Source organism: Lissotriton helveticus, chromosome 12, assembly GCF_964261635.1.
Source record: "Lissotriton helveticus chromosome 12, aLisHel1.1, whole genome shotgun sequence".
NCBI classification, from domain to species: domain Eukaryota; kingdom Metazoa; phylum Chordata; class Amphibia; order Caudata; family Salamandridae; genus Lissotriton; species Lissotriton helveticus.
The window spans coordinates 102282794-102305655 of NC_136073.1; positions in this window are offsets into that span (position 1 = coordinate 102282794).

Genomic DNA, 22862 nt, shown 5'->3' on the forward strand with positions numbered 1-22862 from the left:
CAGGAGCTGCAATACCAGGACCATGAAGGATTCCATCTTCAATCTACTGGCAGCTGGCAGACAACCTGTAACACACATCCCCCTCTCCACTGTGGTGAGATAAACCCGACAAAGAGTATGGTCAGATTCTTTAAACCCTTCCCAAACATTGCTCCCCACACCTCCATTTGTGGTACAATCAATTGGTAGACAACAAATGTGCCATTAGACATCAGAATGCAAATTGCCCATGAATACAGATTCAAGAAGGCCAAATGATCCCAAAGACCAGCACTCACAGGCAGTTCATCATATAGGTAAGGCCATCTACCACAAGACCAACCTATGCAAGGCTTGCGACAGCTACAGATCACTTATAGTGGGGACTAAGGGACTGGGGGCCTGATGTAAGTCTCCGAGTTGGTATGGTTCTCAAGTACTTCTATTACTACATTTTTAAGGGCACTTTTGTGTTCCCATGGGGTTTGTACTGCTACCATGGTTATATTATAGTATATTTTGATATAACAAATTGTGTATTGCAAAAGGTGGCATTATGCTAATTTTCTTGCAGTTATGTATTTCATTCATGTGATCAGCTGGCATGCTTTGCAAGGAGTTTGCATAATCATATAATCATTTACCATCTCTGCAAACGTAACAAGCACAATTGTTGTTGGGCATGCCTGAATTGTATTACAAGACCAGAGGCTTAATTATGATGTAACTTCTTTAGAGTAAAACTCCATTAGCAGGGTAATGTGTTATCAATCAAAATGGATAAAGATTTTTTTTTTATAGTTCAACTATGTTTATACATAAGTAAAAAGGTTATTTTGAGAACTACCTTTACTGTTTTAAAAAGAGTAAAAAACGAAAGCAGTCAATTTTCAATAATAAAAGGTGAACATATATTTCAAAACTTGCAACAATAGTTTTGTCCTACATTTATAAGCATGTTCTATTGGGTTTGCATTACTTTTTTAGTGCACGCCTAAAAGAAAATCCATATTGCAGCCTCATAGCCTGTTATAGCGCGCTTTACCTCACCCATTGAAGGTGTGCTACAGTGTTATTGGCCAGAGCCAAAAGTAAAAGTCCTTTCATTGCTGCTATAACCCTCTATAGAGGGCTATAGGTCTATTCGAACATGTCATTCCATGAAGGCAGCATTTTCCAAGGGTAAAAAACAGCCACTTAGGAGACATAGGAGGTTTTTAACTTTTTGCAACTCCATGAGTTTACACATGTTAATATGGGAATAATTCAGTGAGAGAAGCAGGAAATTACTCAACTTACTTGCATAGATAATACTGAGCATCAATACTTAATTTACCACTACGTTAAAAAACTTGTAAAAAAGCTTAAAAGGCTGGTGAAATCCGTTCCACATACAGGTATTGTTTTTTTATACACTAAGCCTCTGTAGGAATTACAGGATTAGTTTGAATTGGAAATTGAATGTCTTGGAGTGCCTAGTTAATAGACTTATCAGAAATGTGCTAAACCTCATAACATAAGCCAAAAACTAAGGGGCATATTTACAAGGAAATGGTGGAGTGCTGCGGCAAATTTCACAGTGCCACTCTCTGCTATTTCCAAAACACAGGGATGCGCTGTATTTACAATAACATGTCACACCCCTGTGTTTCCCATAGCGCTAGTGCTAAAAATCACTTCCAAGCCCCAACAAAAACACTCTTGCACCATAGTGCAAGGGTGCCTGTGCTGCAAGGAATGATTGTTTATGTGAGGGAATGTGTTCCTTTCTGCACATAAACAATCAATAATGTTGATTTGTTACTTTTAAGTGTGGTGCATTCTGCAGCACACATAGAAGTAACACATCGTCATTATTTAATGATTATGTGGAGGAAGAGACACTTTTCCTGCATATAAACAATAATTAGTGGTGTTTTGCTCTTTCTATATGTGCTGCAGAATGCAGCACACATAGAAAAAGCAAAAACGAGGAGAAATACAAGTATTTCTCCTCATTCCGCCATTCTAACTCCTGCTTTTGCATGGCGTTAGTTTTTGGCGCTGCCTCAGATTTATAGATTTTGTAAATCTGGAACAACGACAAAAAGAAATGGGTCTATAGGTGGAATGCCCACATCAACACCCATTGCACGTCCCTTTCACGCACATAACTGCCTCAAAGGGTACCATATTTACAAAGTGGCTCAGTGCCACTTTGTAAATATGGTGCAGGGCGTTGCACCCCTGGAACATTTCACAAAGCGGCTTAACTCCACTTTGTTAAATATGGTGCAGGGCATTGTGCCACAGGAAAGTCGTCTGAAAAAAGGATTTTCCAGTGGTGCATTCCTTTTGTAAATGTGCCACTATTTAGGGACAGTTTTGATTAGATTTGACCACTTAGAAGAGTGAAAACAAATATGTAGGTGCAGTGCTGGGTTGAGTACGTTCCTCTTAGTAAAAGATCTCTGCTTGCCTAAAGAACAATTTCTTCTTTGTTTGGCCTATGCTGTTACCATTCATAAATCACAAGGATTAAGTTTAGATGCAGGAAAGGTAAATATCGGCCAAAAAGTTTTCCAAAAGGTTATGTCTTATGTTGCCTGTCACCTGTTAGGCCCTTTTCAAGGTTGTACATTGTAAATTTTAATGAGAGAAAAGAAACTGCAGACAGCTGTTGAGTTAGAGAATACAATTGTTTGAAAGGTCTGTACGCTCCTCATCTGGATTTATACCCAATAACCATCAAGCATTCAATCTGTAGCAAGCAACAAGTATACCTGATCATTTCAACCTCCGTATTGGTGTGACATACTTTACTTTAAATTCCCAAGAAGATGCCCAGGAATTTCTTATGGTAGTGTTTGGTATTCTAATAACTGAGGACCGTATTCATCAAATTTTCATGCCTAGCAATGCAGAAAGCCACTTTGCTGCCATGCGCTGCACTGTGTGAAAGGGAGAGGGAAGGAATGCCCCATATTTAACATTATACGGCACATTCCTGCTCCCTGCCTGCACTGGTTCACAAACTGCTGCCTAACACCAATGCAGGCACTCTTGCACCATGGTGCAAGGACACCTTCTTGCACAAAAACAATCCTTTGAGAGTGTTTCCTCTTTGTATGTGTGCTGCACAGGAGGAAAGAGGAAAAACAAGGAGACATAAATCTAATTAGGGCTCCCGGTTTTATGGTATTTATTTTTTCGACATTTCCTTCTGTATTTATCCATATTTATTTTGTGCTAATTTTTTCTGTATTTATCCATTTTTATTTTGTGTTTTCTGTATACAGGAAGCTACAATGGGTATTTTTTCACATTTATTTTACTGATAAATGTATACTCGCATTTGAATGCCCAAAAGGTTTCAGCAGTATACAGTGCAATAGCGTTATCTGAAAACACTTGCATTGTAGAATAGCATAATTAACTGTAGATATCCCCTTAATTGGGAAATCTATGGTCTTTTTTCATTTCCCCTACCTCTCAATCTGTACTCCTACTGACCTGGTACTCATGATTGACAGTAGAAAAAGTCATCCAAAGAAGACCTATTTTCCATATTTTTCTGTATTTAAAAATAAATACAGACAGGAAAATAAATAGTTTCTGTCTGTATTTATCTGTAAAAATCAGTAAAAACAGAAAACTGGGAGCCCTAAATATAATCCATAGATGGATGCATGGGAACATCCAGGCTACACCCATGGAACACCTTCCTGTGGTAGAGTAACGGAAGGCAGAAAGTTGCGCTGCCTTGCGATGCTCCACATTTACCAAACCATGCAGGGCCTAGCATGGTGGCCGTGTGTGGTTTTGTAAGTGTCTTTCTAGGTTTTGCATCACCCATGTCCCTCTTACCTGGCACAAGACTATCACAATATCATGATAAATATAGCACTAAGTGTATTCCAATCAATCTATTGTTTGAATTCTGTTACTCCTGTTCACATGAATGCTGCTGCAGACTGAATGCAGACAGAATGTCCATATCTCCATTCCACCATGACAATCCTAGGAGATTTGTCAGTCACAGTATTTCTGACTGAAACCATACAACTGTTTACGTTACCTTTTGAGAGAACTAGCCTAGGAAATCCAAAGGGACACTTTGTGCAGTATTTCCCTTTTACTCTGTATCTGTGACAACAGCACTTTCCATATTTGTGAGACTGGAATTGCAACACTTGCTGCCAAAGAATTCTGCTTTGAGAACCATATGGAATCTCACAGGCCATTTATTGCTCAATTAATACAAATACTGATTTATCAGTGTTCGTTTTACATTTTGCTGCATATTTTACCCACTGTAACATATCTGGGGCGTCTCTAGCTAGGTATTCTTACCTCCAATATTAGTAAACAACCTCACCTAGAGGAGGATGGTGTAGTTGCAGATAAAGACAATATCTGAATATATATGCTTACAATCCCTAAAACCATTTGCTTAATCCATTGAACATAATTCTCCTGGAGTTTTAAAGTTACAAACCATTATACTGGATCTGTAGTTTAATGAGCCTCTCGCAATTTGCAAGCCCATTGTGAATGACAGGCCCTCCTAGGTATGGTGGCCTGCTTGTCTCAGCAGACCACCATGTCTGGGACTGTTTTTAAATAAAGCAGTTTTTTTTTAAATGCAGCCCTTTCCAAATTACGACTGCATTACCACCCTCTTGAAGAGGGTGGTAATTTGTGAGTGTTTTGCGACCGCAATTGCGTCACAAAACATTTGTACATTGATTTGTGGACGCAATTAGGAAGGGAATGTCCCTTTCCAATTTGCGACTCCAAATTCCTAAATAGCGAGCCGCAAATAAATTGTGACTCGGTATTTAGGAATTGTACATGGCCCTGTAGGTTTTTGCATGCACAAACCTGTTTGCGCATGGAAAAACAGGCCATACATCTGGTCCTAGGCAAAGAGCTGGACGTTTGACAAAATGCAACTTTCCCACTAGATTACACACTTTCTTGTGATGAATAGATTGCATCCAAATGTGGTGGAAAGTACTATCACAAACTTGCTTTCATAAGAAATCGTTTGCAAAAGTCTGTTTCTGCTTTACAATTCCTCTGCTGTACTTATTTGAGGAGACCTTAATTTATCAACAGGCTCATATCTTACACTGAAAATATTCCAGCAATGACACACAGGGGAGCTGGAAGATGTTGCTATAATATCTTATCCCTAATTATAAATTCTGGGCCTGATTCACAAAGTGTATCTGTACCTGTGGCGGAGAGGCCACAGTCATGCCGGAACATCTGCATTTAGAAACTGCAGTTCAGATGTCCCGCCACGACTAAGGGACCTCTGCCCTGAGTGTGGAGGCCCTTTGTGAATTGGGCCCATTGTGCTTCTGGTGACTCGCCTATCAATTTTAATTGGTGTACATTGCTTCATTTCGTATGCACGTGCATTGGTGTCAACTGCAAACACAACATAGCTCTCCTCATAAAGGAAAGCTTTCATACTGAAAGTATGATTCAGTCTCCCTCAAAAATGACACAACATTTTGATATATTGAAATGTTGCTCTTGGTGGAAAGTCTTCTTAAGTCAAGTCACTAACCTGCCCAACAATCTAATTTTCTTAAGAATAAGAATGAACAACTTCCACTTTTGAACAAACGTGTTGTCCACAAGAGTCTCTACACACTTTTCTGCCTATGTCTAGCTACTCTTCTGGCTACTTCTTTCATAGATCTTATAATATTACTTACATTACTTACTAACCAAGTGCAATAGAACTTCTCTTCTTTGCAGTAGAATGCTTGCCTCTATTTTTGAATATAATTCATCCTTTCAATAAAGTTGCTGGGCCTACTTTTGATGCTGGTATTCTGTGCATCTTTGTAGTACTTTTACAACATTTTTAGTTTTCTTAACTAACTTTATTGTGAAATCCGAATACTCTTACCAACATTCTTTATTTTGTTTTCTTTTTTTCAGTGGCTTTCTTTCTCTCTCTTTCCCTAGCTTCTTGATGGCAACTATCTTTAAGTCTCTTTCTCTTCAGTTCTCTTGTAGGCATTTTTGGAGAATTTGAAGACCAGCAGAATAATGATTAGACAATAAAAAAGAAACATTTTCATTTAATCTATATCCCTATATACCATTACAACCTTCACAAATAACATTGTTTGCAAAAATATATAGATGAAGTTGATTTGATTTGAGTATTTGTTAGATTAAAGGCTTACTTACAAATAGTACATAAAAGAGGCTTACCAACAGAATAGGTCTTTGATGCTTGATAGAACTTTCCTCTTCATAAAGAGTACGCATAGGGCAACGTCTGAGCATAGTAGCTACTTGGCTATGTAATGGGGCTTACTTGTGTGCCGGGACTATCATCTATCTGTACTCAGGGCAAACACTGTGTGTAGTAAAAGCTTTCATCTCATGAGCCAAGAATGACTAAAGGAAGTGCACTATCCAAAAAGAACTGTGCACTGAGTAAATATGTATGTAGAAGAACCTTGCTTTTCAAAAAACAGCTTGGGTGACAGTAAGCAATGGCCTCTCTTTAAAGAGCGTTGCAAGGGGTAAAGACTATATATAGTAAACACATGGCCACTTGATGAGGCATGTGGGGCTGCAAATATTGACTTCTACGTAAATGGCTGTACACAGAGTATAAGCTCTTTGTAGAACGTACTATATCATCTAATGGGTCTTCATTACCTCAAAGGACTTACTTCTCCGTAATGAACTGTGTAAAGAAGGAAATCTGTGCATTGAACAACCCGTGTTTACAGGGATTGGCCTCTTAATGGCAGTGCAGAGGAAGATCATTGTACATAGTAGAGGCTTACCCACTTAATGGGGGCTTGGATGTCTGTAGGTACTGATCTCCCATGAATAGATGTGTGCAGAGGGTGCAATCTATATATAGTATGAGCTTTGCTGTTCAATGATGCTAAATTCTGAAAGAACTGGGCTTTTGTTAAAGATCTATACACAGGGCAAACACTGTGTGTAGTAGAGGCTTGCCCACCTAATGGGGCAGTAGTATCAGGAGGGGCTAGACTCTCCATGAAGAGCTGTACACAAAGTAAAGGCAGTGCATACTAGGGGCCTGCCCACCTAATAGGGTTTGGATGTCTAGACACTTTGTTACATCTAAGAAGGGCATTGCACAGGGGCATGCACACCTAATGATGCTTGGTTGTCTGGAAACACTGTCCTCTCTAAATACAGTAGGACACAGTACAAAGGCTGTGCATAGTAGGGACAAGGCCATCTAATCAATATGTATTGTCTGGAAGACTGGACTCTCCATTGAGGCAGGTACACAGGGAGAAAGCTGTCCATTAAATGAGCTTGATTAGTTAATAGGGCATGTTTTTCTGGAGAGAGAAGCCTTTCTGTGCTAAGCAGTACTGATGGAGAACACTGTATATACTGTGTTTGAAGAGACCGGTCTTTCCATAAACAGCTGTACACAGGGCAGTCTGTCTGTAACAGATGCTTGGCTTTTTAATGGGCTTATTTGTATGGAGGGACTGGCCTCCCCATGAAGATCTGTACACTGTGACAGCTGTGAGTAGTTGGGACTGGGTCAGCTAATGGGTCTTCATTATCTGGAGCAACGAATCCATCTATGATGATATGTACATAGAGAGAAAGTTGTGTATTGAAGATGCTTACAGCTCCATATTTACTAGGGGTTTGACCAAGTAATTGGTTTTGAATATCTGAAGGGACTGGCCTCCCTATGAAGAGCAACACACAGGGTAAACTGTGTAAGTACTTGGTGATTGACTATATAATAGGACATAGGATTTAGTTGTGTAAAGGGACTGGTTTCTCCATGAAATCCTTTACACAAGCATAGTGGGGGTTTGCCCACCTAATGGGAATTCAGTTTTTAGAGGGAGTAGGCTTTCAATGTAGAGCTGAACATATAGATTAATGACTGTACATACTAAGAGCTTGATACATAATAAGGCTTGGGTGCCTGGAGGGACTGGCCGCTCTGTGAAGTGTGTTGCAGGAAGTGAAGACTCTGCAAAGTATGGAAATGGTCATGTAATGGGGCTTAGGTGTCTGGAGAGACCGGTCTCCCTTTAAAGAGTAGTACACAAGGAGAAGGGTGTGTAGGAGAAACCTGGTCAACAAATTGGTATCTTTCTCTGGAGGGACTGACCTCTCTGTGAAGACCTTCACTCAAATATGAAATTCATTATAGTTCCTTGGACTTCTAATGGAAAATATGTCTCTAGGGATACTGGCTTATCCATGACTGACCTGTACAGAGAGGGAACAGTGAGCCTCATAGGAGCTCTCCCACTTAGTGAGAATTGGGTATTTGAAGAGATTGGCCTTTCCTTGAAAACCTTTACAAAGGGCAAATGATGTATGATAGATGTTTGGCCATGTGATAGGGCTATTTTTATGGAGAGATTGGCATTTCTTTTAGATCTATGCACAGGAAAAACACTGGGTATTGAGAGTGACTTGATCAGCTAATGGAGCTGAAGTGTCTGTGCAGAGCTCATAACAGAATAATGGCTGTACATAGTAGGAGCTTGCATGTGTTATATGACTTGGTTGTCTGGAGAGACTGGGCTTTCTCCAAAGTGCTTTCGAGGGCACCCCAGATGCATCAAGCATCCATTTTGCGATTCCTTATTAGCGAAAAATAAGGAATCGCTAATAAGGAATAGCAAAATGCTATGCAAGAACTCGCTCAAAAAATAGCGATTTCTTAAAATTCCTTAATTGCGACTCGCAAATTGCGAGTCGCAATTAAGGAATACCTCCCCATTCATTCCTATGGGACTAGAGGCCCATAGGAATGAATGGGAAGACATTCTCAATTTGCGAATCGCAATTAGCGAATCGCAAATTGATAATGCATTTTCAAGGGTGCAGGGGTGTCCAAAGGACACCCTGTTGCACCTCTGAAATTGACCTGTGCACATATGTTGCGCACACACATGCCCTTAGGGCATATGTGTGCGCAACATGAAACTTTGAAAAATGCACAAAAGTGCATTTGTCAAAGTTTTTGCAAATTACCATGAAGTTGAACTTCATGGTAATTTGCTACTCCTATTAGCGAAATCGCAATTTTTTTTAACTTTGATGCATAGCATTTAAGGATTCTCAATTTGAGATTCCTTAAATGCAAGTAATCGCAATTTAGCAAATTCTTAATTTGTGATTTTTGCATTTGGGATGATGCATCCCAAATGCAAAAATACCAGTCGCAAAGGGGCAGATTTTGAGATTCTGCCCCTTTGCAAGCGGATTTTACCTTGATGTATCTGGGCCTTAATGTACTTGGGACAATACCACGTAATGGGATGTGGATGTTGTTGGGAATGGTCCTTTTTGGAAGGTCACCCCCAAACATTTTGCCATCATCCTTTCCTTTTTCATGAATTTCTTTTGTTGGCTTTTGGACTCTGGGCACTTTACCATTGCTAACCAATGCTAAGGTGCATGTGCTCTTGTCCCAAAATATGGTAACATTGGCTTATTCATAGTTGGCATGTTTAATTTACTTATACGTCCCTAGTAAAATGCACAACATGTGCCCAGGACATAAATTAATTGCTACTAGTGCGTCCTACATCACTGATTGTGCTAGCCCTTTAAACATGTCTCAGGCCTGCAATTGCATAACCTGTATGTGCAGTTTAAACTGCCATGTCGACCAAGCAAGTTAAAGCTCTTTTCAAACGCAAACCTTCCTTTTTAATGCATATATGACACTCCTTAGGTATTCCCTGGACAGTCCAAGGGCAGAAGTCAATGTATTTAAAAAGTAGGACATATGCGTATAAGTTTTACATGTCCTGGTAGTGAAACTCATTAATTTGTTTTACTAATAGGATTACATTGGGATTAACCTATCACATTTTAAGAGTGTAATTCTCGATTGTGAAGAGATGGGCAAGTTTGGTGTTTTTGGAATCACAATTTAAAATTCAAACTTATTGTGAAGTTGGTGTTTAAATTGCCATTGTGAAAATGCCACTTTCATAAAGTTGGCATTTTCTTGCTGTAGCCATTTGTTGTCTGCTGCTTGTCTCTGAACACATATCTGGGGTGGATGAAAGGTGGTCTTTGTGTATTCTCTCTAGAAAGCCACACACAATACTAGCTTAGGTGTGACATAATGGGCAATCCTGGGAAACTGGGAGGGAGGAGCTGGGCACAGCATCACACTTACACCTGAATAGGCTGTGTCTTGTCCCCAAACTAAGGGCTATAGTGAGTTTGGAGCTAAGTCTGGAGCCAAGGCAGGAATAGAGAACATCTGTGCACTTCAAAGGCCCCTCTTTGAAATCTCCCCCACTTCAAAGTCACCACTGGTTATAAGAACTTGACCTCAGACACCATCACTTCTGTATGCTTCTGGACCTGTGAAGAATCTGTCAAGATGAAAAACAGCTGTGCTGCTGAAGGACTGCCACTCTGCTGGACTGTTGGTTTTCTGGACTCCTGCCTTGCTGTACTGCCCTGCTGCCTGATGTTTCTCTATCTGGGTGAGAATGACTTGAATTGGTGAGAAGGACTGGACTTGCATCACTTGCACCCTGAGTGACTCCAAGAGCTAGCTGGCTTGCCTCCTGACCTGAGGTTTCAGGGATATAAAAGACTTCCAACTGTCCTGTTTCTAAACTTGAATACTGCCATCTGTGAGTCTACCCTGCCAAGAGGTGCCACAATAGTCCTAGACCCTTGGAAGTGGACCTACGGTGCTTGTTCAACACTTAATTCACCAATGCAGGGAGGGACCTGGTACATTGCTGCTACTGTGTGGTCACCACCAAAGTATCTTCGACACTGCTCTGATTGGAACCCTGTTTGCATGGATCAGAAGTGGTGCATTGGTGCATATATGTGGCTTGGAGCCTCTGCCCCGCCTTCGGAACCACCACTGGGCGATGCTGTTCAAGTACAACCCTTGCATGTCCCTCAAAGACAGCATTGAAGCCAAAGCAGATACTCCACATTAAAACTAAGCCTGCACACCTTCACTGGTGAAGAACTAGGACCAGTGCATCACTGCTGACGCATGGATCGACATTGGTGCATTGCCCCTTTTGAACTCAGCAGCCTCTCCATTGATAAGATCTTCGATGTTGAAGCAGACCGACTAAGGTCCTTTTGCTCCCTGCAGCTGGCCAGTGCTCCATCGTGATTGGCCTGAACTTTTGACATTGTCACGGTCCAGCGCAACCAGATGTCCCTTGTTGGCACTCAGTGTTAATATTTTCACTTCATTTTAAAAACATAACTCAAGTTCTATTTGGTGGATTTTTGTCATTTTGTTTAGTTTTATTTAATAAATTAGTCTCTAATTTTTTTAACCTAGTGTGGAATCTTTTTGTGTTGTGTTTTCACTATGTTACTGTTTAACGTGTTGCACAAATACTTTACACATTACCTCTAAAGTTATATCTGATTGCTCTGTGCCAAACTACCAAACAGTGAGCACAGATTAATTTAGGGGTTTTCTTCCTCTTACCCTGACTAAGACTGCGGTTTCTGCTTGCCTAGGGCTCATACCCCAGTCAACCAACAACCCAATTTCTAACAGGTGTCTAGAGAGACTGGCCTTCCCTGTCCACAGGGCAAATTCATAGTAAGTGCTTAGTTATCTAATATGGCCTAATTGTGTAGTGGGACTGGCCCTCTGTCAAGATCTATTCACCGGGTGAACAGTGTGTGTATTATTGACTTGCCTATTTAATAGGGCTTGCCCATATAGAGGGAATGGGCTGTCTGTATAAAGTTGAACACAGCATAAAGGTTGAACATGATGAAGCTTTTCCTATCTAATATCGTTTATTTGTCTGGAAGGACTGGCCTCTCTGCGAATATCTAGTCACAGGACAAACACTTTCGGTAGTAGGTGCTTGCCAATCTAATGGAGGTTGAGTGTCTAGAGGGACTGATTCCTCTCCGAAGTCATCTGCGGCGTCCCGCACGGATCTTCACTCAGCCCCCCCCCTCTTCAACATCTACATGAAACCTCTCGCAGCCATCGCATGCCAGCACAACCTCAACATCATCTCTTACGCCGACGACACCCAGCTGATCCTCTCCCTCACCAAAGACCCCGACACCGCCAGAACCTGCCTACACGAAAGGATGAAAGACGTCGCCGAGTGGATGAAGGACAGCCGCCTGAAACTGAACTCAGACAAGATGGAAGTCCTCATCCTGGGATCTTCGCCCTCCGCCTGGGACGACTCCTGGTGGCCCCCAGCCCTGGGCACCACACCCAAGCCAACCGACCACGCACGCAACTTGGGCTTCATCCTGGACCCCTCCCTCTCGATGACCAGACAAGTAAACGCCGTCTCCTTATCGTGCTTCAACACTCTGCGTATGCTTCGCAAGGTCTTCCGCTGGATCCCGACCAAGACCAGGAAGACTGTCACCCAGGCACTCGTCACCAGCCGACTGGACTACGGAAACGCCCTCTTCGCTGGAACCACAGCCAAGCTACAGAAAAGACTCCAGCGCATCCAGAACGCCTCCTCCCGACTCATCCTGGATGTCCCCCGACGCAGCCACATCTCCAGCCACCTGAGGAACCTGCACTGGCTCCCCGTCGACAAGAGGTTCACGTTCCGGCTCCTCACCCACGCACACAAGTCTCTCCACGACCTGGGCCCCAAGTACCTCAACGACCGCCTGACCTTCTACATGCCCACCCGCCAGCTACGGTCCACCAGCCTCGCCCTCGCAGCCGTACCACGCATCCGAAGAGCCACCGCCGGAGGAAGATCCTTCTCTTACCTGGCTGCCAAGACTTGGAACTCCCTCCCCATCCACCTTCGGCTGACCCAGGACCATCTCGCCTTCAGGAAACAACTCAAGACCTGGCTGTTCGAGCAGTAGCATACCCCTCCCCCAAGCGCCTTGAGACCCTCCCGGGTGAGTAGTGCGCTATACAAATGGCATGATTGATTGATTGATTGATTGATTGATTTTTGAGCCAAATACAGAATAAAAACTGTACATGGTAGGTGCTTGTTCATCTAATAGGGCTTGAATATGTAGAATGACTGCTGTATCTCTGAATTGCCTTATACAAGGCAAACATTCAACAGTGAAGGGACATGGCCACCTAATGAGTCTTTGGTGTCTGGAGAGACTGGCACAAATACTTGCACACAAGAGAAGGTTGTGTTTTATAGGGACTTGGCCACTAAATGAGTCTTCATTGTCTGGAGGGACTGGTCTCTCAATAAAGACCTGTGCACAGGGCAGTAGTTCCGCATTGAAGGGGTTTGGGCTTGTTAAGAAATATGTATCTATATGGACACTCGCATCTCCATGACTGACATGCACAGAGAGTAAACACTGAACGTGGTGGGGGCAGCACACTGAATGGGTCTTGGATATGTGAAGGGACTGGCCTCCCACTGAACACTTAGACCAGGTCAAACGTATGACATGCTTTTCTATACATTAAGGCCTGTTTGTGTTGCAAGGTTGTTTTCTCCATTAGATCTATACACAGAGCAAACACGTGTATACTAGTGTCTTACCTGTTGAATGGGGCTTGTGTGTCTAGAAAGGCTGCACATAGTAAGACATTTCCCGCCTAATGTGGGTTAATTCTCTGGAGAGACTGGTTGCTATACACAGGGTCTAGGAAAGTCTCCCTTTTTGCATGGTTAGCCCCTAATTTTTGCATGATGCCTGATGTGATTTCAAACTGTAAGTGCACTGGGTCCCTGCTCACCTGGTTCCCAGTGCACGATCTCTCGCCTCAAAACTGTACCATGATTGGCACACCTTCACTTACTCCTATAAGTCCCTAGCCAGCGGTACCCCTGGAACTTAGGGGATGGGTTCTAAAGAGGGTCCACTGGGGCTACAGCCGTAGTTGTGCCACCCCAGGGCCCCCTCACAAGGCTATGCACTCTGCCATTTCAGGCTGCATGTTTTGATGCAAGAAAATCCAAAGAGTCAACATGGCACACAGCCCTGTGTGCCATGCCTACCATACACTGCATAAGATATATATAAGTCAACCCTGCTACAGGCCTTTAGCCATAAGGTGGGGTGCAATATATCCTATGTGTGGGCATGTCAGCATGAGCAGATATGCCACTACAATGTCCAGCCTATTCTGGGATGCTGTAAGTGCAGAGGGAAGCCATAAAAAGGACATGGGCTGCATACTTGTCAACACAAGTTTCACAGACCTATCATGGCTTTACTGAGTATTAAGATGTTTGGTACCAAACATCCTGTCTTAATAAATTCTCACTGATTCAAGTGTTGTATTTATCAATAAATTTACACAGGAGACCCTTAAAGAGGGTCCACTTAAACCTTACCAATCCACGGTGTGAACCCAGACTGCTTTTCACTAGTCTGCCACCACCAGACATGTTTCTGACCTCCTGGGGTGAGAGTCAGCACTCTCAGAGGACAGAGACAAAATCTGATCTGGGTGGAGGTGATTCGCACCTTGATCTAGACAGGATGGCCTTCCTGGGTGGGAAGCTCCAAAGGTGATGCCACCTTTGAAATTCAACCCAAGAACCTCCAGATAGTGGGGGAGGCCAAGTTCCCTTTGTGATCCACTTTTGATGGGAGAAAAGGTGGGAAAATTAGTTAGATGAGGAGAAGGGCACCCACGTAGCCTACACCACCCCTAAGGTGGGGCAGGTGCTATGAACCCCTCTCCTGACTTTCCCCCATCTTGGAATGGTAGAGAAATCTCCAATCAGAGCTAGGGAAGTGCCCCTTCCCACTGGAAGGGGTCACTAAACAGTGTAGACACACTAAAGGTAAGTATCCCATTGGCTACTACCCGTATTTCCTTGTAATGTTCCAAAATTCATTATTTAGGTACCCCCGAGACCTGAACCTCAGATTTGATGGACAAGAAAAGACCAGGTCAAAGAAGACCTGCTTCATCAGAACAGAAGCCCTGCTGCAGAAGAAAAAGGTACCAAACCCTGCCTGCTGTTCCGTGTACTTGACAATAATTGCCCGCTGTGTCGTCTTGAACCTGAAAGGATTCCAAAAACCCAAGAACACCTCTAGCATTCAAGAAATTTCCAAGGAGCTCCCTTGGAATGAAGGTATCACTCGCCTGCACTTCGCAGACACCTATCCCATGAAGTCTGGTTTGTCGACTCGCTGCTCCCCAATGACCTCGACTCAGTACTGAAGCAAGAAAAGGTACAACAGCTCTGGGGGGTCACATCTGCCTTCCCACCAAGTTTGCAGGCACCAGGAACTACCAGAGCCATGGTGTACCAATACCTGAGGTATTGGACCACCAACAGGAAACACAGAGAAGAAGAGTCCACTCCATACTATTGAAGGACCAGAAGCAAGCACCCTTCAAGGGACGTTGAGATACCCAAGGTCCACTTCCTGAGTGACCCAGCTGCCCCAAGATCGCCTCTCCAAGTTGCTTGCTCCTGAACACGAGGACTGCAAGACGCCCAGCTGACCTGTTTGCTCTTACCTGGCCCGGCTGGCCATGACATCGACTAATCTGCTGTGCTCCAGTGGTCTACCAGCTCCAGCCCTTGCTCGACACACCGCCTCTGCTGTGTGGTGAAGCTCTGAGCAGATCCAACACATCCTTGCTGCTGCGTGGATTGAACTCAACACAAGCACCTCATCAACGCCACAGCCTACATTGTTCTTAGAACCACTTCTGCGCATCACATCCTCAGTGCAGGTCCTCCCATCTCTTGTCGACAGCAGCCTCGACAATGACACCGGACTATGTATCGCAGTCTCACAGGTTTAAGGAACTGATGCATCAATCTGACTGTGTGACACATCCCCAACTCTGGACATCGCATTGCAAGCTCTTGTTGATGGGATCGTTGACGAAAATGCAACAGGACCTCACACAGTAGCCTCGCTGCATTAAGTAACTGACAAGGAAGGAAAACAGGGGAACCCTACTCACTATGGAACCAGGGTAATAGTTATAAAAGGAAAAACAACGGTTCCTGTGGATTGATAAGAAACCTTTGTAATAAAGGAGTCAAAATTGCAATATTTTAGAGGGTACCTCAATGACAGAGGGTGAACGAAACACTCGCACAGGAGAATTCACGTAACATTTTCATACATTTTTGGACCAAAAGCAATATAAACATAATTTGAAAACTTTGGGTTCCAGTTCTCACTTGGGACACAATGTGCTAATGTTTTTTTTAATTTTAATATTATGTTTATTTTGCTTTTGGTCCAAACATTTATAAAAATGTTACATGAACTCTCCTGTGTTAGTGTTTCTTTCGCCCTTTGTCATTGAGGTACCCTCTAAAATATTGCAATTTTGTCTCCTTTATTACAAAGGTATCTTATCAATCCACAGGAACCGTTGTTCTTCCTTATATATGCATCACGTAACTGAAGCATTGCTTCAGCTGCATGACGCATCTTCGATGCAGATGATCGCAGTGCTCTGCAAATCAAGAGCAAAGGTACTTTGCTCAGTGGGTCTAACTGGGCCGCTTTAGCCAGCCAGCACTCCATTTCAGTCAGCCCAAACATGTGACTTTGTTCCGGTCCAGTGCGACCAGATATCCACAGTTGGTGCTTTATGCCTTTTGGCACTATTTTTACTAAAATCTCCTATTTTGAATATCTCTCATTCTACTGATTGTATTTTTGTCATTATGGTCTTTGTTTATTTGTTTAAAATTACTCTATTTTTCTGAACTGCTTGTGCTGTGTGATTTTTACTGTGTTACTGTTTGAAGTGTTGCACAAATACGTTACACATTGTCTCTGACGTAAGAGTGACTGCTCTGTGCCAAGCTACCCAAGGGTTGAGCACAGGCTAATTTAGGGTTTACTTGGGAATACATTCTGCAAAGAATTGTGGTTGCTGCCTTAGAAGGGTTTCACCTAGGCTTGGGAGGAGCTCAAGTAGTTACTAGCAATCTCAGCAAGATTCAGCAGAGTTCTGTAAGAGTATTAGGTTCGAGTCTCAGTGTTGGTTCAATATCTTCTATGATTATTAGCAGACCGCTAATCTCCTCTTGTTTAAAAGGTTGACACCAGTATGGCAGCTTGGCCCTTCCTAATATCAGTATGAGATTGATACTAGTGCATTCTAAGAGTTTGGAAGGTTTGTGTAAGGGGAGCTTGTTATTTGTGGCACCTTGCATGTTAGAGTTTTAGGCAAAACACCTTGGTTTCATTGACACATTTCCCTTTGGTTTTAAATGGTATATATGTGGGTCCCCTCTAAAGCAGTTGACGTCAGAGGCAGTGCCTCTTGGGAACAGTGAAATATATCAACTCAGTGCTTAAATGTTCATGTCCAATCGATGCTATATTTCTGGTAGAGGTGCAGGTCACAGTTTCACCAACAGGCATTGCTATATGTTATCTGTACTAATTAGTACTCCACTCCATATTAGTTGTACATTCGACCTCTCATCAGTATATAGGTGATCAGCATGTTGGGATCCTGCCTTGTCTTAACAAGAAGGGGTAACATCACTCTACACAAAAGTTCATGTAGGCATGAAGGGGAAAAGTGGGCTGTGGGAGGAAGAGGGTTGAAGTAGGAAATGTGAGGAATAACCAGTTCCATTTACATAACATAATTTGCACCCCAAAAAACACACTTCCTCAAAGAGACACATCTGAGTGACAATAAGGCGCTGACTGTCGCAATAGTAGCATTTAACACTGTTGCATAAGGGGACTCGTCTGCACGTGCTTGTACTGAAACAAGCAGAGCCAATGTGACACTTTATGGCTGTGGTCGACATCTGACCTTACCACAGTGAAGTCTGTGGGACTGCCTTTAAATTGATGTCTACATTAATGGCAAATGGAAGCTTTTATCCCACGACGCAAATGTCACTTTATCTGCCAAGGCTTCTTAAACTAGACATGCCTCCTGATGGCAGGTATCCCCACATAGTGGCAGAACCACATTCAGAGGACATATAACTTGTCATATAGCCCACAAATGGTACACCATGGGGTTCAACTTCAGACATTGAGCTAAGTTGTAATACAGTTAGCACTGGGGAAGATAACCAGGATCTCGCGGGGAGCGAAAAGAATATATGCACTAGAATGGGGAGGTGGTCCCACGCTTTCACAATTTATTTATTTATGTGTTTCTATATAACAAAAGCGAGAGGTGCAGCACTCACAACTGGAAGCTCATGATGGCGGTCGGGCCTCCTTTCATTGTTGTTTGAGCACACACCGTATGAAGCAATGTGGCAAACTCAGATGGACAAAAGGCCCTGGGGAGCGTGGAGCACAGCAATGACTTCTATCAATGCAACCTCCCCGCCAACAGCAGCGGAAACCAGCCAAGGGGAAGAAACTGAGAAAGGACACATTTGGCACCACCCACCCTGATCTGCGCAAGTCAACCAACGAGGCTGTGGCTGTGTTAAGATCCAGACCAATAGGTAAAAAGGGGCCCCCTGAAAAGACAGATGTGGGGCAGACTGGCAGGGGAAATAGTAACTAAATAAAGAGAAAGAACTGTCTGCCCCCTCTGAAATACTTTAAAGCTCAGAAAGAGTCCTTTATTTAAATTTGCAGTACTGAGCTCACTGTAGCCAAAGACCCATCAAATATTCTAACAGACACTCATTATAAGAAAAGCTTCATAATTTATTTGATTTTTTTCATATAAATATATTTTTCTACAATAATAAAATACGATAAACAACACATATCAATGATGATACAGTTAGAATTCTATCATTCATACTATATCCCACACATCCCTTCAAACATTCAGAAAAATTCAAACCAGCTCATCCATTCTTCAAACATACACCACATCGGTAAATTCACACACGCTCATACATTCTTCAATCGCTAAATACATATCAAACATCAATTGCCTGAAATGTCTCCAACGATGACACAGGAGATTAGATGACCACAAGATAGGACGGACTCAAAGCGCCAACGCGCGTTTCGGTGCTCGGGCCACTCTAGGGCCACACCTTCATCAGGGCACACAGAAGTAGGGAGGGGGGAAAAAGGCAATCGCACTCAGTTTCGCTGTATAACTCCACAACATTTAGTCATTTCAGGGCACAGTCATATTTCGTGAGTATCGCGTGCCGAAGAGAACAACAAGGCCACACGTCGGCGGCCAAAAAAAGGACCGTCAGGATTGCAAAAAAGGCTTAATGTCCGCCTAATAGAAAGATTCTGGAAAATAGTGAGGGTCCTCTCAAGATACGGAAACCTCACACGTTGAGTCGATAATGATCCAAAAGTCAGGAATATGGTTCGAACTCCAGAATAGCCGACTCTGGATAAGATTTCAAGGGACGTGCTCCCTCTGAAGGGAAGTAAAAAAGAGACGGTTTTTCAATCTGCTTCTGTGCTTAACGATATAAAGCTGCGCTCCACGAGAAGAGAAATCCGACATGCAGAAACTCGAATCAACATTTTAGATATTATAGGTGGGCAGCGGTTGACTACATTTTTGCCAAACTCAGTGGCAAAACTCTGCAGACTCCTCCAGCAGAGCTGAGTTTATTGCCTAGCCTTAGTTTCACCCCCCTCACCCGGTAACCCATTTTCCTACAACAATTTAATATTTATTTCTATCTCAAAACATATTATCAAACAAAGTGTACTCATTTTTTTCAGTATATTAAGCTGCACATGTTTTAAACTGGCATAAATATAAAAAAACGTAACAGTGCTCGTGTGCTCATGACTAGCTGAGCTCGTCATGACCACACCCATTTCTATTATGGTCCAGCACAGTGGGGGAATATCTCAAGCAGCCAAGGTGTTAACATACAGCACTTTAGTATGAACAAAAATAAACATATTTTTAATAAATACAGAGTGTTATACCATTAAGGAAAATATATATCTTCATAATTATTTGGTCACTCAAATACATTTGTTACCTGTTAAAGAAGCTATATGTTTGAATGAGTCACTTTGTGGTGGAGTGAAAATAGGAATGTCAGTGTCAGAAGAATAAGAGTGTTCACCTCCTGCATTTGCACACTACCAGAGATGAACCCAGCTATCAAAGGTTATGCAAGATATATATGTATCATAAGCCTTAAACCCTTGATTGAAGTTTTTCCAAAAATAGAGTTTGAACGTCAAGAATCGGTTGAACTTAATGTACCTCATTGCAGCTTTAAATTAACAAGAAAGACCTTGTTTCTGAGGATATCATACTACAGTACAATACCTCAGCCATCTACAATTATTTTGAAAAATAAGACATATAAAGACAAAACAACACTTTAGGCCCCCTATTTCTCATGGAGGGAGACTTGACACTTTTTATTTTGGTTTACTCATTTTACACCGAGGCAATGAGCTTGTGCCCTGTGTGCTCTTGAGGAGTCCCGAGGGATCACATTGCTAGTATCACGCGGTGAAACTTACTATTATACAAACGGGGGAAATAGTACATTTTAAGTGGGGCTCGCTATAAGGACTTTTGTAAAAGTGTGCTTTGAAACATCACCTAAGAGGGATTGGATGTCCGAAGGGGTGGACTGTGCATGACAACTTCTGAACAAGCCATATGGTGAGTGTGTAGTAGGGTTTGATGAGGAACTGGCTTTCCCACAAGGACCTTTGTACAGGACAAAAACTGTGCATAGAAGGGTTTAGTGAGGGGTTGACCTGTCCACAAACATCTCTGTATGGGGCAAAGGCTGAGCATAAGCAGGATTGGTGAGGGCCTGCCTGCAAACACCTCTGTACAGAGCAAAGGCTCTAAGTGGCCAGGTTTGGTAAGGTACTGACCGTGATGACCTCTCTACGAAGTAAACATTGTGCATAGTAGGGTTCGTTGAGGGACTGGACTTTCCACAAACACCTCTGTACAGGGCTATAGCTCTACAAAGTACGGTATGGTTAGGGACTGTCCTGTCCACAGACACCTTCCATACATAGCTACGGCTGAGCAAAGTAGGGTTCAAAGCAAGCTTTGCCTATTCTCAAAGACCTCTCTACACGGTGAAAGGTGTCCATAACTTGGCTTATTGAGGGACTGGTCCTCCAGCAAAGACCACTGTGCAAGATGAAAATTGTGCATAGTAGGGCTTGGTCTGTCCACAAATGTGTGCAAATCCATTAGATTTTTAACACATGTTAATATCAGTAAAAAAGACAATAATGTCTACCTTTTGTGGGTGATTGTGGGTAATTTCACAGATATACCTGATATTCTGCTTGTTAGGAAAGGTTACACCTATTAGTACTACAGACGTTATGAAAAATTGGGTCTAAATGTACCTTTCCAGCATTAAAAGCTTATACAAAACTGTCATATCTATTGGATGAGGTCAGCTGTGATGTGATCAATGATTTCATCAATGATGTAATGTGAGAGGTCATCAGTGATTCAATTAACAATGTCATTTAACACAACCATATTCTTTGGGGTTTTTCAGGGAATTCTTAGAGTTTTTTTAACATATGCTAAAGTCTTACAACCTTACCCAACTATAATGCCACCTCAACCTTTGTAATGTTATGAAATGTCAAGTTTTTTTTTCTAACATATGATGTTGCTACCATGCCTAACTACAACATCTTGTCAACCCTAACATAAGCATACTTTTAGGCTGTCCACAGCATGGGATTTGGTCCAGGGTCTGCCTTGGGGCCAGACACTGCACCAAACCCACATGGATCGTCGACCCCCTGCCACACATTGTCAAAGGCCCCAAGGAGCCGCAACCCTCATTTTTTGTTAAGTTTTTCATTGTGTTTTTTTTGTAGCATAGTACTTCCACAGTTCAGGAGTGTAAGCATCATTCCCAGTGCCACAAAACTGCACAAGCTTCATTTGTTGAAGCTTGCATGTTCTTGAGGTACAACTGCTTCCACTGGAGTCCTGCTGGTCTACACTGAGGGCCAAACTGGGTCCCACAGTACCACCATCTACGAAATATAGTATCATTCTGTTTCTATATAGCTTCTCATTACATGGCAAAATATATTTTTTTACATATACTAAGGTGAGCAACAAACAAGGGAATAATTAGTGAAGTATTCATGAAAGACTTAGGGGCCCATTAGGATGGCGGGCGGATCGCCCCCGCCAGGCTGGCGGTAGCCACCGCCGGCCTGGCGGGGGCGATCCGCCCGCCATCCTCGCTGCAAAGACCCCCGCCATATTGATGGCTGGGGGGTCCGCAGCGGACGGAAAGACCGTCCGCCGCTTTTCCGCCCCGGTAGCCTTGCGTCCAGGGCGGAAAAGGTTTGTATATGGTGGCGGTGTCTATCAGACACCGCCAACCATATTACAATGGGCAATTGTCAATGCCTTTCTGTGACTGCAATGCCGCCACGGAAAGGCATGTGGAGTCCACATGCGGGGGCCCGGACTCCGGGGGGGGTGGAGGATGCACATGGGGGGTACCTCTGGTACCCCCCTGCTTTTCAATGCATAACATGACAGGCACCGCGCGGTGCCTGTCATGTTGTGCATTGAAAAGCACAACATGCATTTTTAGCATTGCGGCGGGCGGTGCTTTCGGCACGTCCGTCGCAATGTTAAAAATGCAGGATGCGCCCACCACAGTGGCGGGCACATCCTAATTCTCCCACTGGACCCCCACCCTTATGGCGGGCGGTCCCGTTGTCCGAAAGGATGGCGGGCGGACTTTGTCCCCTTAATGTTTTCATCAAACCAATAGAGGATCTATGTACTAGTCAATGAATGAAGAATGAATAAAAAGCCAACAGTAGTTTATGAATACATGCAGGCATGTGAGTTTTTAAAGGCTGTTGTTTGTTCAGTCCATGAAGAAGGGGTCGTGGAACCCTGAAACGCATTGGCATCCTAATTGAAAAGTGGAGCAGAAAGCAGGCTGCATTTCTGAAAGCCGGATGGCAGAGTGACTTTGAGTGTGCTCCTAAAGCTTCAGGGCACTTTGTTGAACACA